We start from the raw sequence: 25,554 nt of genomic DNA, 5'->3' as shown, positions 1-25,554 counted from the left end.
TCCGGAAGAGCCATTATTCTGCTTGGCGAGGGATGGGGCAGCGGGTATTTTTCTTTTCGCTCCGACGTGGTTGTACCCGGCAGCTCCGGGCTTTAAGTTTCGTGTTCGTTGTTGCAGTACGCTCTGGCATGGGATTTTGATCCATTCGCATCCATCGTGTCTCTCCTGTGGGCCTTTTAAAAATCAAAGGTATGGAGGGCAATGAAATGTGATGCCTGTCTTCTCCCTGTGCCTGGGTTGCCTGGTCTGGGCAGCAGTGGGGGAAGTATTTTGTGGTCTTCGTTCATTTATAAGGATCTGACATCCATGATTCACCTCTGATTTTGTCGGATGCTAAAACATTTGCAAAAAATGTGGAGGCACCACGGTGCCGACCGCTGAAATGAAGAGGTGTGGATTCGGTGAGAGTGCACAGCCAAACTGTTTAACAGCAGGGTAGCACAGGAAGTGAGGAGCACCATGACCAATTGAAAACGGGAATTTTAGGTTGACACAGTATGATTATCTATGAGGAAACAGGTCAGGACAGTGCAAAATAATACATTATATTTTACCCTGTAAGAGCTAAGTTTTCTGTCCAGTGGAAAGCAAATGGATTTTTAAATTGTCTTTAAAGTAGCTAAGCCGGTTGTAGGTAACATTCAAATAAGCAAAGCCAAAATGCAGTTTTCTTACATTTATGTTTAATTTATGTTATTTTTTCAATTCCTATCAGCATAAAAAGAAACACCTTTGTTTTCCATGCGGGTACAGCGGGTGAAACTCTGGCCCCACTGAAGGCAATGATAATGGTAAACTTCATTCATTTGGGCCAGGATTTCAGCTCAGGACATAAAGTTTTTCTTAAGAAGCACTTGAAACATTTTTCCTTTTCGGTTAAGCAATATTAACTGTCAGCAGTTAGTACTATTTACATTGGTTTGTGTTTTAATGCCAGATGTTATATTCACTGAATATGAGGCCAGGTTCTCTGCTGGAGACTTGGTTATGCTGAGTTCATTGTTCTGCTTCCCTCTGCTCCCAAATTCTATTAGATTCTTTTTTTATAGACCAACCACTATGATATTTGAGTGACATCCAGGAATGCATTACATGATGTGACCAGCGTTTTTCATATACGTGGCTCCCCTCTCTCTCATCTTCTCCAATGGGAAAAAAAGTGGACGTTTGTGCTTTTTGTTGTTGTTTTTATTTGCAATGTGCTGTACCTGAAGGCAAAGAAGCCTGTTTTGGTATAAAGACAAAGAGATAAGATGTGTGGGAGCTTTCATGTGCAGTGGAAATAAGTTCCATGCCATAGCAAGCAATTCATAAAGAAGAGCTTTAGTTCTTTGAAAGCTGAGGTAGTTTTAAACAATGGTTATGTCTTGAGGGCTGCTTATAGGATTTCTTTATAGAGGAGGGTTAGGACTAAAAGTTCTTGCGGACTTGGATGATGACTAGCCCACTACCTCTGCATTCATACAGACAGCAGGGCCACAGAGCTGATCAGAGTCTTTGCATGCTGTTGTCATGTAAATATAAAATAGCTAGAGAGACAAGAATAAGAACAGGTGAGAAGGGTGTGTTCTGCTGTAATTCTTGGGGGGAAGGGACCAAAAAGTATTTGAGACTATCGTTTATTACTGATATAATGTTTTCATAATGTTGTTTGTTGAACAGTTGTTTAAATCACTGTGAAGGGCTCTACAACTAAAACAGTAAAACCTAGCATCATAAACCTCATGGTATGGCGGTGGTATCAGTGACTATTGATACATTCTGGAATAATGAGTGCAACCCCCCCCCCCCATTTATAATGCATTTGTGACATGCTGAATATATCTGTCAAGAAAATAATATTGAATAACTTACAGAAGTAAAGAATTTGGAGTCAGGTTTAAAAAAAACTCCACCTCCACCCAACTAGGTAAAACTATCTTCCTCAATAAGCAAGGAGTATGACTCATCAGCACCCACTTTACTTGATTAGCAGACTAGTTTCTGAAATCCAGACTCTAAAATGGATCAGGTTGTGAAAGGCACCTATCAAAAGTTTGTCTTCATGGAGCCATCTCTTAAGTCTTGCCAGATAAAATTTTAGTGAAAGTAGCAAGTCCACCTTTACAGGTGAGAAACCATTTAAGGTTATCAGCAGAGACTTCAGAGAGATAAAACAGGTCTGATCCTGCTTCCATCTAGGGCAATCTCTGCACAGGTATGGCTCTCTCCACACATACCACAGTCAAGGCGTTGGGAGGGGGGCTGGAAGGTGATAGGGCAGGGACAAAGAAGAGCAGGTAGAGCTGTCCAGGAGAGACCTTTGGACACATTAGCACATTTGATTTCTTTGAAGACTGTGCCTTAACCTGGTGGGGATGCTTATGTGCACCACTAACACTGATCACTGTGATGGTAGGACCTTTAACTCTTGGTAGGGTCACCCAGGTGGAATGGGTGGGGACCAGACTAAAAATATTCCACTGCAACTCTGGATGAAGGACTAAATGTTAGGACAAAACCTAGCCTTTAAAAATAATCAACAGAAATGCAACAAAACAGCCATTTGCTTCAGAGATAGTGGAGCCTTTTGGCTAAGCAGTTTTTAAGTTACATGGGAAGGATACAGAGACAGGCTGTTCAGCTGATTGCTTTATCTTCTCCACATTCAGCTTGAATCATCTTTTACAGCAGGAGCACATGGAAGGGGGATTGTTGGTTCACAGTGATGCAGCTCATTGCCTGAAGCATTTGAACACAGTGGGTAGGAGTGAGAGGTTTGGGAGAAATTGTAAAAATTGTAAATCTTTCCCCTTTTTTGAGTATTTTGCTCAGTTTACTACTTTTTGTTTGTTTGCTTACACAGTGTGTTTGTCAGGAGAGGTGCCATATTTTCCTTTATATTTGTGGAGTATCAGCACAATGAGACCCTACCATAATTAAAAAGAATAGCATAAATAATTAAGACACCTCCAGCACAATGCCACCTGACTCTAGCTGAAACTTTTCCTCAGTAACTTAGAAAGAATTGTATGTAATCTGCTGAATTGTCAGTACCACTCTCTAGAGATCTGGTGATTTCCATGTATAACTCAACTCTGATTAGGTTATGAGAACCAATAAGGTCACACCAAGAAGAGGACAACATTCTCATAATTGAAGTTCTGGCAGATGTGAGTTTATATCAAAAAGACTAACTCCACAAATGACTTCCTGGTTGCCATTTTCCATGGCCAGGCTAAGGACTATATGTGCATGGAAAGTAAATTAGACTTCAAATAGAGTTCAGTTGAGTATGTACTAGGTGGGGTGCTAGAGGAAGCTTGCATTCCCACTGGCCAAGATGCAGCTTTTCTGTTTGTTCTCCCACATTTCACGAGCTCTGAATTACTAATTTAAAATTAACAAAATGTCTATTTTTAGTGGTTTGATCTTTTAAATAGAACCTAGTGCATGTAAATGTAAATAGCACAAAAGGGCTTGGGAATTAATCAATGAAATATTACTTTTGAGAGCTTGAATGCTGGCTTATTTTTTAGATAAAATATAAAAGTACTACTGCATGAGAGAGATTCATAGTTGGTAGAGTTGGAAGGGACCTGAGCAGATCATCAAGTCCGACCCCCTGCTATGGCAGGAAAGAGTACTGGGGTAAAACGACCCAGGCAAGGTGTTTGTCTAGCTTCCTCTTAAAAACCCCCAGGGTAGGAGCCAGCACCACTTCCCTTGGAAGTTGGTTCCAGATCCTAGCTGCTCTGACTGTGAAGCAGCGCCTCCTGATGTCTAATCTCAATTTACCCTCTGCCAGCTTCTGACCGTTATTTCTAGTCACTCCTGGTAGTGCTCGGGGGAACAGGGACCCCCCCACTGCCTGCTGGTCCCCTCTGACTAGTTTGTAACAGGCCACTAGATCCCTGCTCAGCTTTCTCTTGTGAAGGCTGAACAGGTTCAGGTCCCGTAGCCTCTCCTCGTAGGGCCTGCCCTGCTGCCCCCTGATCATGCGAATGGCCCTTCTCTGGATCCTCTCCATGTTGTCCACATCCCTCTTGAAGTGCAGCGCCCAGAACTGGATGCAGTACTCCAGCTGTGGCCTGACCAGTGCCGCATAGAGGGGGAGGGTCACGTCCTTGGACCTGCTCAGGATGCATCTGTGGATGCATGCCAAGGTGCGGTTGGCTTTCCTGACTGCACCCCCACACTGCCGGCCCATGTTCATCTCAGCATTCACTGATGACTCCAAGATCTTTTTCTGCCTCTGCACTGATTAGAAGGGAGTTCCCCAGCCTGTAGGTATGGTGCTGGTTCTTCCTCCCCAGGTGCATCACCTTGCACTTGTCAGTGTTGAATTCCATCCTATTCCCATGTGCCCACCCCAGTAACCTGTCTAGGTCCAATTGCAGCCTATTTCTCCCTTCTAGCGTGCCCACTTCCCCCCACATCTTAGTGTCATCTGCGAATTTGAACAGAGTGCTTTTTACCCCCTTGTCCAAGTCACTGATGAAGATGTTGAACAGTGTGGGCCCGAGGACCAAGCCCTGCAGAATTCCACTGTCTACATCCCTCCAGGTCGAAAATGACCCATCCACCACCACTCTGGGTGTGACCCTCCAGCCAGTTGGTGACCCATTTGACTGTGTGGGTGTTGATACCACAGTCGCCTAGTTTTTTAATAAGAATGGGGTGTGAGTGTTGAAGGACTTCCTAAAGTCCAGAAAGACTACATCCACTGCTACTCCTGCATCTAAGGATTTGGTGACCTGGTCATAGAAGGCCACCAGGTTGGTCTGACAGGACCTGCCTCTAACAAACCCGTGTTGGTTGCCCCTAAGCATGATCTCCCCTGCTGGCCCCTCATGGACATGTGCCAGAATAATTCTCTCAAAAAGCTTACCCAGGATCGAGGTAAGACTAACTGGCCTATAGTTTCCTGGGTCCTCCTTCCTCCCTTTTTTGAAGATGGAAACCATGCCCTCTTCCAGTCCTCTGGCACCACACCAGAGCATCATGAGTGCTCATAAAGCCGTGCCAGGGGTCCTGCAATGACCTCAGCTAATTCCCTCAGCACTCTGGGGTGGAGATCGTCCCTTCAGAAGTTCCCTGACTAGATCCTCACTGACCCTTGGCTTAGGTGTGCCTCCCCTGGGGCCTGAGGTGGGCCCGGTGTGGGGGCTGATCCAGTCCCTGCTCAGGAAAATGGAGGCAAAGAAATTGTTAAATAGGTTAGCTTTGTCGTCAGGTGTGACGACCAGATTTCCTAGTGTGTCTTGAAGGAAGATAGATCTATTCTCCTCTGCTTCCCTGGATGGGTGGGTCTTTTCAGCTGCTAGATATACATTTCATCAATCTATCATGTAAACCTGTTCCTTATAGGTTGAGAGAGGCTCAGGTTGCAGAGCATCAGGTTGCAGTTGGATCCACATGAAGCAGCTTCGCTACAAAATGACTCAAGGGAATAGGCTCAGTAATCCCACACTCATTGATGTAAAGTGAGTTTGCTCTTGGCATTTCTGTGTTACATGATGCTGTATTCTATGTAGAAGTAACATAAATAAGGTAGACTAGTGTTATATTTTTAAAGGTGTCCACACCTCATTGGTTCTTCCACCTCTTACGGACTATGGGGTAGAACTTTTCTGTAACCTTCAGTATTGTTTTGGATACTGTATGTTTTACTCTCTTAATCTTTAATAAAGCCCTTCCCACTCTCACTTGGGGTCAGGTTGGAGGGGTGAAGAGTATCCCTTTACTTGGGCAACTCTTTTATTTGCCTGGTAGTTGGACATTTCTGCTGAATTGATGATTCCTGTAAATAGCTAATGAGAATGTAAAATGTTGTCATTATTATGTTTCAGAGTCAACCTCACTTAAATGAATAGGGGCATTTCAGTGTTATAGCTGGGGACCTACCCAAATCACAATTGTGCAGATTTCATGGAAATCACGAAATCAGGTGATTGCCACAAAATCTACTGGAAAAAAACCAACTTAACAAAAATAAAACGAGGAGCCAGCAGTTCTTTTGGCCATGCAACCCACCCATGGGAAGAGCGGAGGGAGGCTGATGGCACAAAGCTGATCAGGCAAGATGGCTTCTGCTCTGTGCTGCTGATCGGGTGAGAAAGCTGCCAGTCATGTGCCCCTGCCCCCCCCCCCCACCAATCAGTTGCAAGGGGCAGGCCGTATGATGGACAGCCCTCTTAGCTAATCAGTAGTGAGGGGACGGGCCATACAATGGACAGCCCTTTCCACCAATCAGTGGCAGGGGATGGGACCACTGGTATGGTCCCATCCATGATAAACCTTGGCAGCCCGGGCCACGATAAGCCCTTGAAAATGTCAGCTAGCTCTGCGATCTGCCTGCAAAATTGGCTGGCTGCCTCCTCAAGTTGAGTAGACCCCTAGTTATAGCACTACTGTTTTGGCTTCTGTCTGTAGACTTGGACAGGAAATGTCATGCTGACTGAATTGATCCACATTTTCTTGAAGTTCTTAGGGTCTAATACCTGTTCATTCTGAGCATTAGGTACACTTCATTTTGCTCTCTCTTGACACTCACTCTCTGCTGAGATGGAGAAACCTTAACCTTAATGTCAGCTGGTACATATCACAGAGAAAATTCCAAATGTAGGTATTTGTTAAGGCAGCAGAAATAAAGGAGATAAAAAGTGCAACGTTTATCTAAGGCAAAGCTTTTTATTCCTGTATGCTTGAATTGTTGTAACATTCTTGGCACAGTGGGTTGTAGTGATTGAGAACATCTCGGAATTAAGGGCAGTTTCTGAGGACAAGACAGCCAGTTCTTCCATAAATTAGCATGATAATATTGTCATTTTTGAATTCAGGACTTTACAGGAGCTTCCCAAGAGGAGATAAAAACAATTCAAAACAGTCTGAAAACTATTGTCCACTTAACCAAACTGCCCACATTAAATAGACACAACTAAGATTTAGTAGGATTCTACCTGTAAAATATGACTTAATTATGTAAAGAGGCTGTGGCAGATAGGGTAGCCTCTTTGCTAAACCAGTGGCAGAAGCCACAAACTAGGGGACCAAATCTCCCATCACCCTCTGTTGCCTTACTTCTAAACTATCTCAGAAGATGGGGTGCTATTGCTGCTGAAAATGGGACACTTGTGGGTCTCATTTCCCTCTACCCATGTTTTAACATCTGAGGCACCTCTGTCTAGTTGTACTGTAGGTAGGGAATTATCATCATTTTACAGCTGAGGAACTAACACGCAAGATGTGTTAAGTGACCTGTCCAAGGTCATCACTGAACAGTCCTACCCATTGAGACTAGACTGGCAGTCAAAGATGGGTGAATTTTATAGGGAAGGGGACAGCAGGGTAAACTTGTTGTTATATGAGAAGCTTAGATAGAGTTAAACAATCACAAATTGGATGATTACTATATTTTTCTCACATACAGTATGTCATGAAATACAATATGTATCTTTTTTTGGAAGGCAGAATGAAGGGAAAAAAGGATTTTTTTTTAAGTTATGGCTGTGTAGAGCAGAAATGGACCCCAGTCAACAGCTGATTCACTCTTCCTTTCCTGCTTAACTAAAGTTGAAACCCTAGCTGTTGTTGAAAACTTTCCTCCATGGGTCGATCCATACTTTTGAAATGAGCCAGAAAGGTTTCCAGGGCCGTGAAATAGGAGGAAAGAGACAAGGAGCAAATAGCAGATAGTAATACTGCTAACTAAAAAAGTTAGCTTCATTAGTGAAAGAAACATCAAGACCAGTAAAAATGAGAGATGATAATTAATACCAGTGAAGTGAAGGGCAATAAGCCATTAGGTCAAATGGCTCCCTCAACTGCCTTAATAGTAATGCCATAGTTGTTACACTGTAGCATAGGAATCAAAGTAGGGTGCTTCTGTCTAATGTGCACATCACAATTTTTGGGGGCTGACTTTTTTGGGGAAAGAGTGTTATGTATGAGAAAATATGGTATCTATTTGATTCCCCTCCCAAGAAATCAAGGACCTGTAGGAAAAGTTTGAGCCTTACAAATTGCCCCTGGATGTCTATAAAGGCAATAAGCAAAGATTCTTTGGGAAAACCCTCTTTTAAACCCAGCTCCCAAGTGAACTGATATTTGCCAGGTCTGACAGTCTCTACAAGGACATAGTGTAGACGTTAAAAAATCAGATGAGAAAGAAAACCTGTTTGCAGTGCACTGACATTTAAGGAGTAGCTTTAGTTGCAGGCAGTGGAACATTAACACAATATCTGTATCCCATGACCATTACTACTTAAGAAAAAAGGCTGGTATTGCTTTTAAAATCTGAGATATAAGTAAGAGGTTGGTAAGTACCTGAACATCTTTGCATCTTTGAACACGGGTGATACTTTTCACAGAATCACAGAGAAGTAGGGATGGAAGGGACCTTGAAAGGTCATTTTTAGACTAACCTCCTGCAGACCCATTAGCACCAGCCCAGTGAGAGTTTGACTGCATCTCTCTGTAGTGGGTTCTTTTTTGGTGAACGTGAATGTTGATAACACTTTTTCATGAGCAAATAGGAAGGGTTTTGTGCTGGGAATGACTTATGGACAAATGGAGCACGCATACTGTTTTTATATTCTTTATGGTTAGACCAAAGAAAATTCCTTCCTGGACTGTGGGAGCAGGCGGGAGGGGAGAATAAATGAAAGGATACTTGGTGCTGTTTTAAGATAAACATTCAACTCTCAGCATCTGCTTTCAAATTATCTCATGCACATTATGTTATAGCTCTGGGGAGGTCATTTACTGTATCTTATTTATCATTTCATCTTCAATTATCAGGCCACCAGGGTTTTTTAAGGGAAAGACTTCAATTGATTTCAGTGGACATTGAATCAGCTGTTAAATGGAGATAGTGTGTATAGTAGATGTAGGAGGGTCGGTGCCAAGGAACAGAATGCCAGGCAACATCACGAGTTAACCAAAATGGGAAAGGGAAGCAGAGGAAGTTTAGAGTGTCAGTTTACTTATATTTAGAGTACATTTAAATGTAGCTTAAATGTACCCATAAGTTTAAACTGGAAACACCTATTCTTCTATGTAGCAGAAAACATTAATAGTGTGTAAAACTTGAAGGGACCATCATTTTATTTCATCTGAACTCCTGTATAATACAGTCCATTAAAATTTCACCCAGTTATTCCTGCATTCAGCCCAGCAACTTGTGTTTGGCTGAAGAGTATCTTCCAGGAAGACTTGAAGTTTTTCTTTAAGGGCATCAAGGGATGATAAACCTATCGTTTCCTTTAGTAGTTTGTTCCAGTGGTTACTCCTCCTCACTGTTAAATGTATGTACCTACATTTCTAATAGCAATTTTTATGCCTTTGGCTTCCAGCTATTGGTTCTTGTTTTGCCACTTTCCTTTAGCTTAAAGAGCCCTTTCGTTACCTAGTATTTTTCCCTTTGATGATACTTATGTACTATAATCAAATATCCTCTCAATTTTCTTTTTGACAAGTTAAATATATTGAGCTTTTGAAATCTCCTACTGTAATACATTTTCTCTAGCCCTCAGATCATTCTAGTTGCTCTTTTCTGCACCCTCTTCAGTTTTTCCTTACCCTTGTTAAAATGTAGCTATCAGAACTGCACGAAGTATTTCAATCTCATCACGCTAACGCTGTATAGGGAGGTAAAATCAGTTCCATATTGCTACCTCTTACTCCCCTGCTTACCCATTCTATGTAATGGAATGGGCAATCATATTTGGATGATGTTTCAGTATGTTTGTACAGAAGTACTATTTGTACTCTTGTACCGTTGTGAAATCACTCCCATCTCTGTATCTGAGAATCTAATTGATCTCTTATGGTGAAAAAAGTCATTCAGTATTGCAGTAACACATTTTCAGTCATGATCCAGGACCTGGTCTATATAAGTTTGAATGCTCTGCTATGAACAGTGTGAAGATCTGTTGATTAGGGATTTGCAGTTTTCTGTGAAATCTCTCCTATATTCTCCCTCGTGCAATCATGTTGGATGTATTATTGTCTGTGACTGTATGAACAGGCCACACAATGACAAGCCAGTTAAAATATATGCTTTTGTATTCATTTTATAGTCAGATAAAATTTTAAAAACAATAAAGCAATTTTTATGTCTGTTTAGCAAAAGCATCAGGAGTATTCTGCATTATTCTGCAAAAGCGTCAGGAGTATTCTACCTTTTAGAGAGCCAATAAACTCATTGCAGTGGGAATCAATGAAAAAGCCTTCACTAGATAATGAAGAACTTGGAAGGATCTGAAACCCTTTGATCCTCTTTGCTAAGAGTAACACAGGGTAGTTGTTTGCAATGACATACAGGTCATGAATGACATGGTTTAGATTTTTAAAGAATGGGTGAGAGAAAAGCCTCACTAAAATTGATGTATGCCTGTAAAATTAAATATATGACATTCTGATTTATCTGCTTAAGTAAAGGAAAATGCATTAGCTCTTGACCTTATTTTAAGACAAGGAAGAAGTGCTGAATGCAGAAACTGCTAATACTACAATGGTAAGAAGTGGGATTTAAAACTGAAGTTTATTCTTGAGAATAGTTTATTATCAAATAGTAGTTCTTTGTTTTAAAAAGAACAGAAGGAAATAGATTATATTAGTTTGTATGCCATTGAAGTGCTGAGAAGCTGATTTAAAAGAAACCATTATAAACTTGTCTGGTCCTTTTTATATAATTTCATTGTAATCTGATGAGTTACTGAGGCAGATGAATGTATTACTAGTAAGGGACTGAATTTTTATAGGGGTCATGGCTGGTTAGAAAATGGAATCGTGCAACTTCATAACATCCCACGATTGCAGGATGTGGTGAGAACTGTGGTCTATACTGATATTTCCAGGAGTGATACTGAAAAATCCTCAAATTCTTTTCATTTTTATTTTTAACATTCTGTGGTATGAGTTTGTAGTTATATCTTTCTGCTGCTATTGATATTTCTCTAATCTAGTAACCAGATATGACAGATGGAAGTTTTTACTACCCAGGGTAAAGTTTAAGGCAGAGATTCCCAGGGTGCCTTGAGATCTTTTCAAGGATGCCATGGGGTTCTACGCTAAGTTAACACTGTTAGGTTTGTAAATGTGATTCACAAGATAAACCCAGAGATTTCAAAGAGGAATCCACAATATTAAAAACATTCCGTCCTGTGGTGTCTTTCTGAGTTCTGTGCAACAGCAGAATTGTTATATTATTTTTCTGTAGTAAAAAAATGAGTGAAAACTAAAAGCTGGCATATTCTGAGGGGGCCTTTGAGTCTAAAAAAGGTTAAGAACCATTGGTTTAAGGCTTGATTACAAAGTGTTGGTTTCCACAGTTGGCTTCAGCTGGAGGCTGGAGCTGTAGATGATCTACACCTTTGGAAATCCATTCCTTAAATTTTTTACTAACGGTATCTGTAGAAATAATTGAATTTATATAAAATTTACATAAATAATAGACTTTAAAATAACTATCATTTTTTGCCAGCTGTGTAATTCAAAATGCAAGCTTGCATAATACAGAATCTATATAGTTTCATAGTTTGTAGGGTCGGAAGGGACCTGAGCAGATCATCTAGTCCGACCCCCTTCCATGGCAGGAAAGAATACTGGGGTCAAATGACCCCAGCAAGATGTTCATCTAACCTCCTCTTAAACACCCCTAGGGTAGGAGCCTGCACCACTTCACTTGGAAGCTGGTTCCAGACCCTAGCTGCCCTGACCGTGAAGTAGCGCCTCCTGATATCTAACCTAAACCTACCCTCTGCCAGCTTGTGACCATTATTCCTGGTCACTCCTGGTGGTGCTGGGGGAAACAGTGACTTCCCCAATGCCTGCTGATCCCCCCTGACTAGTTTATAACAGGCCACAAGATCCCCGCTCAACCTTTTCTTTTGGAGGCTGAACAGGTTCAGGTCCTGCAGCCTGTCCTCATAGGGCCTGCCCTGCTGTCCCCTGATCATACGAGTGGCCCTCCTCTGGACCCTCTCCATGCTGTCGACATCCCTCTTGAAGTGCGGCGCCCAGAACTGGACGCAGTACTCCAGCTGCGGCCTGACCAGTGCCGCATAGAGGGGGAGGATCACTTCCTTGGACCTGCTCGAGATGCATCTGTGGATGCATGCCAAGGTGCGGTTGGCCTTCCTGACTGCCTCCCCACACTGCCAACCCATGTTCATCTTGGAGTCAATGATGACCCCCAGATCCCTTTCCGCCTCCGTGCTGATAAGAGGGGAGTTCCCCAACCTGTAGGTATGGTGCCGGTTGTTCCTCCCGAGGTGCATCACCTTGCACTTGTCTGTGTTGAAACCCATCCTATTCTCGTCCACCCACCCTTGTAACCTGTTGAGGTCTGATTGTAACCTGTTGCATCCTTCCAGTGTGCCCACGTCCCCCCACATCTTAGTGTTATCAGAAAATTTGAACAGGGTGCTTTTTACCCCCTCATCCAAATCGCTGATGAAGATGTTGAACAGTGCAGGCCCGAGGACCGAGCTCTGCGGAACCCACTGCCCACGTCCTTCCAGGTTGAGAAGGACCCATCTACTACCACCCCCTGGGTGCGGCCCTCCAGCCAGTTGGCGACCCATTTGACTGTGTGGGTGTCTATACCACAGCCCCCCAGTTTCTTAATGAGAACGGGGTGAGAGACAGTGTCAAAAGCCTTCCGGAAGTCCAGGAAGATTATATCCACTGCAACCCCTGTGTCTAACGATCTGGTGATCTGATCATAAAAGGCCACCAGGTTGGTCTGACAGGACCTTCCACTGATGAACCCGTGTTGGTTGCCCCTAAGCATGCAGTCTCCTGCTGGCCCCTTCTGGATGTGTGCCAGCATAATTTTCTCGAACAGCTTGCCTAGGATCGAGGTGAGACTAACCGGCCTATAGTTTCCCGGGTCCTCATTTCTGCCTTTTTTGAAGATGGGGACCACGTTGGCCCTCTTCCAGTCCAGTACCTCACCAGAGCACCACGAGTGCTCATAAAGTTGTGCCAGGGGACTTGCAATGACCTCGGCCAGTTCCTTTAGAACTCTAGGGTGGAGATCATCCGGGCCGGCTGACTTGAATACGTCCAACCCCTCCAGAAGCTCCCTAACTAAATCCTCGCTAACCCGTGGCCCAGGTGTGCCTCCCCCGGGGCCCGAGGGGGGCCCATCAGGGAGGTGGCTGTTCTGGTCCCTACTTAGGAAGACGGAGGCAAAGAAATCGTTAAACATGTTAGCTTTGCCGTCTGGTGTGACGACCAAGTTTCCCATGGCATCCTGCAAGGGCCCCACATTACCCGGGACCTTCTTTTTACCCTCTACATATTTAAAAAAGGACTTCTTATTGTCCTTAATCTGGGAAGCTAGCCCCAGTTCCATCTCTGCCTTGGCCTTCCTAACTACCCCCCTACATCCCCGAGCAACTACAGAATAGTCCTCCCTGGTGATGACCCCTTCTTTCCACTGGGTATAAGCCTCCTTTTTAGCAAGGAGACATTCCCAGATGCTTTTGGTGAGCCACAGAGGCTTGTGTGCTCTCCTGCTCCCTTTGATCCTCATTGGGATTACCTTCCTTTGGGCTTGGAGGATCGTCTCCTTAAGGAGCAACCACTCTCCTTGGACACCTGGCTCCCCTCCCCTCCGGGACCTCAGCCCTTCTCCAACTATCCTCCTTAGCTCGTTGAAGTCTGCCCTCCTAAAATCTAGGGCTGCTGCCTTACTGCATGCCTTTGCCACCTTGCACTGGATGGTGAATTCCAGCAGGCAATGATCGCTGTCGCCCAGGTGGTCGAGCACTCGCAGCCCCCTCACCAGGTCATCACCTGTGGCCAGCACTAGGTCCAACAAGGCGTCCCGCCTGGTGGGGCTGTGCACCTCCTGGATTAGATGGAGGTCCTGCACTCTGGCCAAGAACCTGCGGGAGCGTTCAGACCTGGCTGACTGCTCTTCCCAGTAGATGTCCGGGAAATTCAGATCCCCCATGACAACCACATCCTTAGCTTTCACTACCTCTGTGAGCTGACCCAAGAATTCCTGGTCAAGCTCTTCATCCTGGTTGGGAGGTCTGTAGTAGACTCCCATCGTTAAGTCCCTTTCCCCTCGACTGCCTTGTACTCTAACCCAAAGCACTTCAGAGTGCCCCTCCCCTGGCTCCTTGCTAATTAACGAGGATGTGTATTCCTCCTTAATATAGAGCGCCACGCCCCCACCCCTCTTTCCTATCCTGTCCCTCCTGTACAGCCTATAGCCCTTGACATTGACCGCCCAATCATGCGTTTCATCCCACCATGTTTCCGTAATCCCCACTATGTCCGGGCTGGCGTCAGCCAGCAGGAGGGTGAGTTCCTCCTGCTTGTTGCCCATAGTTTTGTTTCAAAATTATGGAATATTATTTACAGATATTTTCACAATGGAGATGGCTCCACTTGTAATATACATCTATTCAGTGTTTATTGTTCAACTAAGTCTGACCTAGAGCCCCTTATTCTGGTAGCACTGGCACCATTCCTGAATCACAGCAGTTTATACTGTCATTCAGGTACTGTTCCTGAACCCATTCAAATTTTAACCAGAAAAAGATGTTTATTGCTGTTATAGAAACTAAAAATTATTAACTGGAGATTAAAATAGAACTATTTAAAATTAAAATTTGAATAAAACTATTTAGAAATAGTTTTAAATTTTGTATTGCCCTTCCGTATTTCATATTTGGGGTGATGACCTGAGGTTCTTAATGGGACGTGGGATTATGTTTGTCTGTGGCACATCAGGTGAAGAAGAACTTGGTGGAAGACCATTATTCAGTGGTGTTTAGATACCTTTGTAGGATGCTATATAGGAAAACAGAAAATAAACACTCCAAAGTAGGATGTGCTTATCAATAGGGTGCTTCTTATGGTATGTTGATTCTAACTGGGGTCTTTGGGCACTTATGAAATATTAAAAATCAAAGATTTGATTAATAAAACGACATCTATACAAAGCTCCAGGATATCCTGGCACATCATTAATATTACAAAAACAAACAAACAAACAGCAAACAACCCCCCTTGCCCTCGCTCACCAAACCGTGGAAGAATTAAGTAAGAATAAAGATAGCAGGAAGCTCTCTTCCACCTTCACATCATTCTGTTATGCCCTTTCTAGAAACTCTGTTGAACAGATGTATTTTATATTGCACCTGGAAGGTCACCTAATACACAACATTTAGTTCTGGTCACCCGTCTTAAAAAGGTTATTGCACAATTGGAGGCAGGTAATGATGGGCAATAACAATGATTAGGTGTCTGGTAAAACTCTCAGATTAAAGGAAATGAGCAACATTAGGATGGATTATTTTAGTAAGAGGGGGCAGGAGAAAAATATATGTAACATTCTTAGGCTTGAAGGCCAGAAAGGAACTGTTGTAACCATTTAGCTTGACCTCCTGTGTCACACAAGCTGTAAGTTTGACCGTTCATACATTGAAGGAAGTAGCTGCAGCATCATATTGAGATCTCCCTTTTATCTGATTACCCATCATCACATTCAATAGCTGTGGCTGCGTTTTAGAGGAACATTTAACCTTGATTTTAAAAAGTCCAGTTATGGAAAATCCACCATGACCATTGGCAAAGTAATTGTACTTACTGTTAAAAATATGTACCTTTATTTCTAGTCTGAATTTGCCTAATTTTAACTTTTAGTCACTGGTTTGTGGACTGAAGAACCCTCAAAGTTCTCTCCCCCTAAATTTTCTTAGGGATCATGCTCAAATAATGTCTGTCAATAAACTGGACAGATTGCTTGCTCATCAAGTCTCTCACTGTAAAGTTTGTTTTCCAGTTCTTTATAATGTTTTAGAGAAGTTTGTGATTTTTCTCTGAAACATCTCCAAGTTTTTAGCATACCATTTGAATTTTGGATACCAAGATTCAACCCTGTTTACAAGTTGTTGAAGCAGGACCAGATACTGAGGTAATGTAAGATTTGTGACTCCCCTGCTAATATGTCCAAAGAGTATGTTAAATTTACTCTTAGCAAGGGGCTACAATCAAGAACTCAGGTTCATTTGCTACCTCCAGGTTTTATTAGGGCATGTCTTTTTTTTTGTAGACCACAGCATATAAATACCTGAGAGTGCTGCTAGCTGAGTGATTGCTGGCTGATTGCTAGAGGTTCACTGATATTGGATCAGCACTGATATAAAGAAAATTGACTATCTCAGAAATCGGCCTGAAGTGGCTGATAATTTGGCTGATAGATGCCTGTGTGTGTGCACAGCTGTAGTGCTGCGAGGAGCACATCCCGGCACCATGGAAAGCAGCATGCAGCTGGGAAGTCTGTTGTGATAAAAGGGGAGGGGGAAGGGAAGGGACATGGGGGGCAGATCAGTGCCTCCTGTGGTGAGGGAAGGAGTGGGGCTGGAGTAGGTGCTGCTCAGCTGGGGCGGGGTGGACACAGGACGGAACTGCGGCTCATCCAGGGGGCATGGGGAGGCGGGGAGGGGCGGCTTCCACTGCTGTGTGCCTCTCATCTGGTGGCTCCTGCCACTGCTCCTGCTACTTGTCTGGGAGGGCACAGGGGTGCGGGGCGTGTGCCACAGATCTGTCTGGGGCAGGCCAGGTGGGCTGCAGTTGCGGGCTGGGGCCTGGGCTGTGCTGTCCTTGGGGCAGGTAGTGACAGTGCTGGGAGGGGGCTATGGGGGAACTATGGTGAAATTTGGAGTGGCTGCAGCTCCCCCCAGTAGTCCCCCTCCCTGAGCACAGGGTGGCTTTTGGCTCCAGGCTGCTGCTGCAGCCCACCCTTCCCCACCCCATACAGATCCAGGGCCACACGATTCCCCCCCCGGCCCTCCCAGACGAGCGGTGGGGGGCCTTCCCTCCCCCCCCCCGGACAAGCACCACAGCTCTGTCCTATGCCTGTCTTTCCCTGGCTGGACAGCACCTACCCCAGCCCCATTCCTTCCTTCACCATGGAGGGTGTTGATCTGCTCTCCCCATGCCCCTTCCCCCCTCCCCTTTAACCACAACAGACTTACCAGCTGCACGCAGCTTTATGGGAAATCAGATCATTATTGGCTGATATGCCTCCTTAAAAATTGGCTATCAGTATCGGCCCCCAAAATCTCTATTGGTGCATCCCTAGTGATGTCTGTGTCTGAAAAAAACCTAACAAGGGGGTGGAGTCTTTCCAGGCCCGGCAGGGTAGGAAAGGAGACTCCCTGAGTAAACAGAGACAGCAAACAGGGCAAGCAATTTGCAGGTCAGTTTTTCACTCAGGTTTTTGAAAGGGAGTCTTTAAGTTATGCTCTTTCTTTTAATTAAGAGTAGCTAACCTACATATATTTAGTGTAAGTAGCTAAAACTAAGGAGTTAGTACTTAAGCCCCTTGCTTACTACAGTCCTCAGTGAGGGGGAATTCACTAGGGAGTTTGCCTCTAACCTTCTCTCACTGTAAGCTTCGTGAGAGGGAGCAGGGAAAAAGGAAACTTTTGAGGTCAAGGAGCAGTGAACAGGCCAGCTTACAGGTAAGTTTACTAGGGAAGGTCTGTTTAGAAGAGGGGCAGCAAGAGAGACATGGTAGATTAAGAGACCCATAGAAATAGCTGGAGGACGTTGCAGTGCCAGAGCCACTGCCACTTCTAGCTCTTCATCTGCCTGCACTGGTGAGGTGTCTGCTCAGGCAGGACTGCTCACTGTTGAGGCTTCCACACAGGTCCTTGTTTGGTACCGTGAAGACTGTGGGTTGCAGATTTCTTCCAGTGATGGCCAGGTGGGAGAGTGCCTGCGATGTGAGTGGTGCCTCCTAGTGATGTCTCAGGTAGGAGGCAAGATCACTACAGGAGGAGGTGGCAAGGCTCTGAAGCATCCTCTGCCATGAGGAGTTCATCATTTCAGTGCTGGAGGAGACCTCTAGGACTGTGGAGGAAGGACTGCCAAAAGCAATGCTAGAGAAGGAACAGGACTTGGACTTTGAGGAAGGTACAACTTCCAAGAGAAGTGATGCTGGCTCCTACCCTGGGGGTCTTTAAGAGGAGGCTAGATGTACACCTTGCTGGGGTCGTTTGACCCCAGTACTCTTTCCTGCTATGGCAGGGGGTTGGACTTGATGATCTGCTCAGGTCCATTCCGACCCTAGAAACTATGAAACTATAGACTGTTCAGGAAGGACAGGCAGGAGAGAAGAGGAGGAGGACTTGCTTTTTATGTAAAAGAGCTGTATGATTGCTCAGAGCTCCAGTATGAAACTAGAGACAGGCCTGTTGAAAGTCTCCAGGTTAGTGGTTAGAGGGGAGAGCACCAAAGGTGAAGTTGTGATGAATGTCTACTATAGATCACCAGTCTAGGAGGATGAGGTGGATCAGGTTTTCTTCAAACAGCTAGCGTAGGCTTCCCAATCACAGGCCCTGGTTCTCATGGGGGAATTCAGTCATCCTGACATGTGCTGGGAAAGTAATACAACAGTGCACAGGCAACCCAGGAAGGTTTTGGAGAGTGTTGGAGACAACTTCCTGGTGCAAGTGCTGGAGCAACCAGGTAGGGGCCATGCTTTTTTTGGCCTACTCACAAACAGGAAAAAATTGGTGGGGAATGTAGTAGTGGATGGCAGCTTGGGCAGCAGCAACTGAATGTAGTAGTAGATGGCAGCTTGGGCAGCAGCAACTAGGAGATGACTGAGTTGAGGATGCTGAGGTAAGGAAGGAAGGAGAGCAGCAGAGTATGGACCCTGGACTTAAGAAAAGGGAATTAACAGGCTAGATCCACTGGGAGGCCAGTTTGATGGGGAAAGGAGTCTAGGAGAGCTGGTTGTACTTTAAAGAAGTGTTACTGAGGATACAGGAACAAACCATCCTGATGTGCAGGAAGACTAGCAAGAATTGCAGATTAGCTTGGCTTAGCAGGGAAGTCTTCAGTGAGCTAAAACAAAAAAGAAAGCTTATAAGAAGTGGAAACTTGGACAAATGGCTAGGGAGGAGTATAAGAGTATTGCTCGGGTATGCAAGGATGAAATCGGGAAAGCCAAAGCACAATTGGAGTTGCAGGTAGCAAGGGCTGTGAAGGGTAATGAGAAGGGTTTCTACAAGTATGTCAGCAACAAGAGGAAGATCAGGGGAAGTGTGGATCCTTGACTGAATGGAGGAGGCAGCCTAGTGACAGAGGATGCAAAAAATGCTGGAGTACTTAATGCCTGTACAAGTCCATGGGCTGGATGGGATTCACGCAAGTTTGCTGAGGGAGTTGGCTGATGTGATTGTAGAGCTGCTGGCCATCATCTTTGACAACTCATGGTGATCGGGAGAGGTCCTGGATGATTGGAAAAGGGCAAACATAGTACCCATATTTAAGAAAGGAAAGATAGAGGATTCAGAGAACTACAGACCAGTCAGTCTCACCTCAGTCCCTGGAAAAAACATGGAGCAGATCCTCAAGGAATCCATTTCTAAGCACTTGGAGAAGACAAAGGTGATTAGGAACAGTTAGCATGGATACACCAAGGGCAAGTCATGCTTGACCAACCTGATTGCCTTCTATGGTGAGATGACTGGTTCTGCGGATGTTGGAAGACCAGTGGATTTGGTATACTTTGAAGAACTTTCTCACTAGGAGGGTAGTAAAGCATTGGAAGAGGTTATCCAGAGAGGTGGTGGAATCTCCATCCTTGGAGGTTTCTGAGAGAGGGCTAGACAAAGCCTTGTTTGGGATGATATTTTTGAGGATGGTTCTACTTTGAGCAGTGGGTTGAACTAGACTGGGGTGGGCAAAATATGGGCCAGATTCATCTTGCCTGCCAGACCATTTTATCCTTTCCATGGGGCCCCTAAAAGTTTTGGAAAATTAATATTTATCTGCCCCTGGCTGCCTGTCAAAGATGACAGGAGTCAGCAGCAGTAGGACCCAGGGGGAGCCAGCAGCAGGAATAAGCAACTGCAGCAGCAAGGCCTGCCTGGCCCAGCCCGCCCCCCGCAGCCCCACCTAGCCTAGCAGAGGCTTCTGGCCTGGGACCCTGGGGCTATCCCAGCCTCCCTGCACTAGAGGGAAACTCAGATAAGGAGAGGGGAAGGGAGGCAGGGGAGGACCGTGGGCAATCGCCCCAGTCCTCAGGGCCAGGTCAGCTCTTGCGGTCACGGTGCTGCAGCCGGGAACCATGTGGTGCTGGAGCAGCTGGTGGGCAGGGTGGGGAGCGGGCAAATGGCTGCAGGTGTGGGCAAGGGGCAGTGAGTGGGCGTGCGGAGTGCAGCAACAGCTGGGCAGGAGCACAGGGCCCACGCCAATGTGCTGGGGCCAGTGACAGTGGTGCCCTATAGCAGGAGCACAGGGCCCAGGCTGGCAGGGGCTGTATGGAGCTAGGCTGGATTCCCCCTCTCCCAGCGGGCTCAGGTTAGCCTGGCTCCACAGAGCCCCTTTAGGCCTGCACCCCACCCTGGGCCTCCATTGGTACCAGCGCATTGTCTGCGCTCCTGCCCATAGCTGCTGCTGCTCCGTCATTATGTGGTTCCCAGCTGCAGGACTCAGCAGGATCTGGCCCAGCCCCAGTGATTCTTGACTGGATCCATGAGACACCAGCTGGGCTGTTCCAGTTCCTGCTGTGTCCTGTGGTTTTAGCTGTGCAGTTGGGATGTGGTGCCAGAGCGGCAAGCAGGGAGGAATTAGGAAGCAGTATGAGAAGGGAAGCAGTGGCAGAGGGGAGGGGGAAGTGGCAGTGAGTGGTAGCACAGGGCCCACACTGGTGCCCCGGGACTAGGAGTAGCAGGAGTGCAGAGCCCAGGCTTGGAGGAGTGCTGGCAGGGGCTCCACCTGGTATTGGGGTTGTGGGGGAGGGCTGTGGGCAAACCTTCCCCTTTCATGCATGCCACAACCCTCCTCATACACCTTCCCCACACACACAGCCCCCCACAAACCACATACCCACTTGCACCCCACACATCCACACACACACCCACATGCTCCTCCACCCCACATCTACACCGACCCACATGCTCCATGCCTATTCATCTCCCCCACAAACCCACCCACACCCTCCCCTATACCCAACATACTGACACACCCACAAACCTATACCCATCCACCTACCCACACCTTTCCACAATATACAAGAATAAGACTTGATTTTAAGCTATTATACTATCACCTTTATGTACACTACACAAACGCATGTAAATCAGGACAAAAATATTTTTTTAAATGAAATTAATAAATGTTGTAGTACATGTTTGAGTTCTATTATATAATTTGATATTTTTCTAGTTCCGAGATGGCAAACCCCATTGCTGAAAGGAGTACCTCTGGGGGGCAAGCGGAGGGACTTCTGGTGGCAAAGGTCAGATGTTAAGGGGTGGGACTTACAGTCCCAAGATGGTGACCAGGGGGTGGGGCACCTGTCAGGGGGCAGGGCTACCCTGGCGGCCCTCGAATTTAAACAGCCTGTATATCCATAATAGATGCAAAACTGCTCCCACTACATGAGCTAGCTCATATAAAACTAGTTAAGGTATCTCTATGCTACGCTTTGGTCTGCAATATGGATGTACTCTAGCAGTTGCTGCTTCCCGCAGTAAGCTCCCCAGTTCTCCAGGAATGCTGTATATTCTTTGTTTCTAGATGTTGCTAAGTGACTTAATATTTGACTGCACTTAAACCCACATGTTTTACCTGTCCACTTCATCATTTACCACTCACCCAGTCATTGTGCTGTCTGGAAACCTTATCAGTGGTGATTTCATACTCTCTTTCTGGTTATTGTTAAAAATGTTTAAATGAACACTGAAGCCTACAGGGCCCTCCTAGAAGCACAGCTCTCTATGATCATTGCCCATGAATTGCTGATAGGCCAGTAGTTTCTTGTTAACCCTTTTAAAATACTGGCACAATATTACATTTCAAGATGCATCATTTAACCAGTTTTTAATCCATTTAGTGCACACCATGTTGATTTTGTATTATTCCAGTTTATTAATCAAGATGTCATTTAATAGGAAGTCAAATGTGTTACAGGAGTCTAAATGTATTATGTCAGCAAATTTGTCATCTCATAACAAATGTCAGGTTAGTTTGACATGGCCCATTTTCTGTAAACCCATGTTGGTTGCTTGTACATATACAACTATTCTTTATTTCTTTATTAATTGAGGCTAGTGTCAACCAATCCATTATTTTGCCTGGGATCAATGAGGGGCTCACAGTCCAATGGTTCCTTGTTAACTCTTTTAAATACTGGCACAATATTATATAATGCAACAGGATTGAGCACTTACATTATTTTGCCTCATAACAAAAGAGCAAGGGAGGTATTTTATTAATCAAAAAAGCAGGAAATTCAAAAACTGACAAGTTTAGAAAGGAACTGGACATTTATAGGGATAAAGAGAAGATTACATCTTCTTGTAATTACTCATTTAAAAAGTCTGGAAGAGAGATTAAACCTCAAGTTTAGAGTGATTACTGATAATTGTGTTTAATTTTTACAGATGAGGACAGGGAGATCCAGTACCACTTGTGGCAGATGTGAGCTAATCTGCTTTCCATGGCCTTCTTATATCTTTCTCTGTAGAATTCGATACATGCTATCAGACAGGACACTGGACTAGATGGACCTCCCATCTGATCCCATTCCCACATTCCTGTTTGGATGATCAGACTATCCTGAGTTTAAGAAATCCTTTTATGAGACAGCCCTGCAGAGGCAATGGTGCTGGCAGGGGCTCCACCTGGTATTGGGGTTGGGGGGGGAGGGCTGTGGGCAAACCTTCCCCTTTCATGCATGCCAGAACCCTCCCCATACACTACCCCATATACTATCTGTTCCTACCCACAGTATGCTTTGTCAGGAAGAGCATGCTAGTGAAAGTGTTCTGTGGGTTTCCCTGACCCCAGCAGCAGCAGTGAAAAGCAGTAATTGTTGCAGTCATTTTCCTCATGGTCTACCAGTGGGAAGCTGAGACTCTTTACTGGGGTTCCTCTATTTGGGGAAAAATGCTGTTGCTATAAAGCACTGGGTACAGATAGGCACTTGTTCAAAGTTGGATATCATACACTGTTATGCTTTCATGACAAATATAGAGAAGAAAAATATGCTGGTTAGAGGAATAAAAATGAGAGAGGATGTATTATGAAAGTTAGGAAAGTGAGAGTAAATAGTGAAGAGACAGCTATTTTACATAAAGGGTAATAAGATGTTATAGTATATTATCGAGAAAAGTGATGGAAGCCAGGTGTATAAATGAGTTTAAGAGATTTCTCTCAAGAGAAGGAGAGGATGAGGGATTCAGTGGAAAAGTGGGGATTAAGGTAAACAGGAAAGACATGCATGTTGGGTTGAATTTTTTTCTTCCGGTTCTAAAAATGTCTAATGTTCTTTGCTTTGTAGATATGTTAGAGATAATGTGATTCCAGTTACAAACTATCTGGACTTCACTCTTTGAATGCACCTACACAGGATATTAGAGTTTTATTAGCTTTAGATCTCAGGAGGGGAATCTGAAAGGGGTCATATTTTTAGTATGTGTAGTAAGTAAGCACAGTGATGGTGATTTTTCTCTTTGGAAAAGCATGGTTTTCCAAGGAGAAAATCATCATCATTGTGGTGATTTTATTTTGATTTTCATTCAAAATCACCATCATTGTGGTGATTTTACCACGGTTTGGGACCTTTGGGATCTGTTCCTGACTTCCTGATTTATGATTTATGTATTTATTTTTAAAATAAATATGTGGCATCATACATTTCCAGAGAAGTTTACACATACAGCTAGACACATTTTTTTTCTGAAGAGTTTGCTATATACCGTGCCTCAGTCCTGTCTAAAGCATTTGAAATCTTTCAAAAAAGGGTGCAGTTCACCATTGTGCAGAAGTCCCACACAAGATATACATGCCTTCTGATGACCCTGCGTAGTGGTGCGTTTCATTGTAGCCACAAAGTATTATTCCTTTGGATGAATTCAGAGTGCTGAATGTACAATTTTATATAGGGCCACATGCAGTTGGAAGTAGTATCTTTCCCTTTTCATAGAATCATAGAAGTTGGGTCGGAAGGGACCTTGTAGATCTTCAAGTCTGACCCCCTGCCTGGGCAGGAGAAAAACTGGACTCAGATGACTCCAGCCAGGTAGGCATCAAGCCTCCTCTTAAAGACCCCCAAGGTAGGAGCCAGCACCACTTCACTTGGAAGCTGGTTCCAGATCCTAGCCGCCCTGACTGTGAAGTAGTTCTTACGGATGTCTAATCTAAACCTACTCTCCAACAACTTATGGCCGTTATTCCTTGTTATGCCAGGGGGCGCTCGGGGAAACAAGGTCTCTCCCAAACCCTTCTGGTCCCCCCTAGTGAGTTTATAGATGGTCACCAGGTCCCCCCTCAGCCTTCTCTTGTGAAGGCTGAACAAGTTCAGGTCCCGCAGTCTCTCATTGTAGGGTCTGCCCTGTTGTCCCCTGATCATACGAGTGGCCCTCCTCTGGACCCTATCAATGTTGTTCACATCCCTCCTGAAATGCGGCACCCAGAACTGGACACAGTACTCCAGCTGTGGCCTGACCAGTGTCGCATAGAGTGGGAGGATCACCTCCTTGGCCCTACTTCAGATGCACCTGTGGATGCACGACAAGGTCCGGTTAGCCCTGCCAACTGTGACCTCGCATTGTCGATCCATGACCTCGCATTGTCGGTGGGATCTCTACCATTCAGCAGGACCATAGTTTCAATTGATTTGTTTTGCTTTTATGATGCAGGGGCCCAAACATGTTTTTCTGGGTTTTTTGCAGTATTGACTTCAGTATCTTATATGAGAGACTAAATTAGGAGGAACACATACTGTCATCTCCTATTGGTCCTCTAAGAGGTCCCAAGCCAACAGCTAAAGTTAATAGAACAGTTCAAAACCCAGAGTTAAGCACATACTTAAGCATTTGGCTGGATTGACAGCAGAGTCTTTCAGTACATTGCAGGGTTGATCCTGAAGTTAGTTAAATCTGTGATGTGATGTATGCTTTGTAAAGAAGCCAACAGCATATCTTTCTCTGATTATCCTGGTGGTGATTCCAAAGGTTCAAGCTCTGTCCTCAGTAATTCTGTTGCATGTCCTCAGGTACAGGCCAGACTTTGTTCCAAGAAGACTGCTTTTCTGGACAAAACTTCACCCTTACCAGATCTTTGTTTTAGGAATACTACTTTTCCAGACAGAACATCAGCCTTACTTGATCTTACATCTTTCAGCATCTCCCCAGATCTGCAAAAAGAATGAGTAAGGTCTGACATCTCCATGGGAAGAGAATGTCTGTACTTGTCAGCTGCACTGAAGTCCCTCTTACCACAGGACAAACAATAAAGTATAAAATTGGAATTAAGTTTATGACGTAGGATGATAGAAGACACAAGGAGAAGGAATTGGTAAGTTTGGAGACAAATTTGCAAAATCAAATCAGTAATCTTTTATTTTGCTTTCCACAGATCATTATTGGCCTTTCAGGTCTAGAATCTTCCACTAAAAACCAAGGTTTCTAGACAGATTTTTCCCCAGAAGGATTCTCTTAAATCCCTTAACGTTATCTCCCCATCTTTATTTCTCAGTTCAGTTCTCGAGGTGCATGTACACTTTGGCAGATGATTTCCTTC

General features: G+C 44.7%; 1 protein-coding gene across 2 annotated transcripts in view; it reads left to right on the top strand.

Annotated features, from left to right (window-relative positions):
- The window catches only part of KIAA1549L (KIAA1549 like), a 288,283-nt gene that overhangs the window by 760 nt on the left and 261,969 nt on the right, over positions 1 to 25,554 (top strand). The gene's annotated exons all lie outside the window — the stretch shown is intronic.

Source organism: Crocodylus siamensis, chromosome 2 (genome assembly GCF_052110815.1).
Source record: "Crocodylus siamensis isolate JL-2025a chromosome 2, ASM5211081v1, whole genome shotgun sequence".
Classification (NCBI taxonomy): domain Eukaryota; kingdom Metazoa; phylum Chordata; order Crocodylia; family Crocodylidae; genus Crocodylus; species Crocodylus siamensis.
Note: the sequence above shows the minus strand (reverse complement) of the source record. Positions and strands in the feature narration are given on the sequence as shown.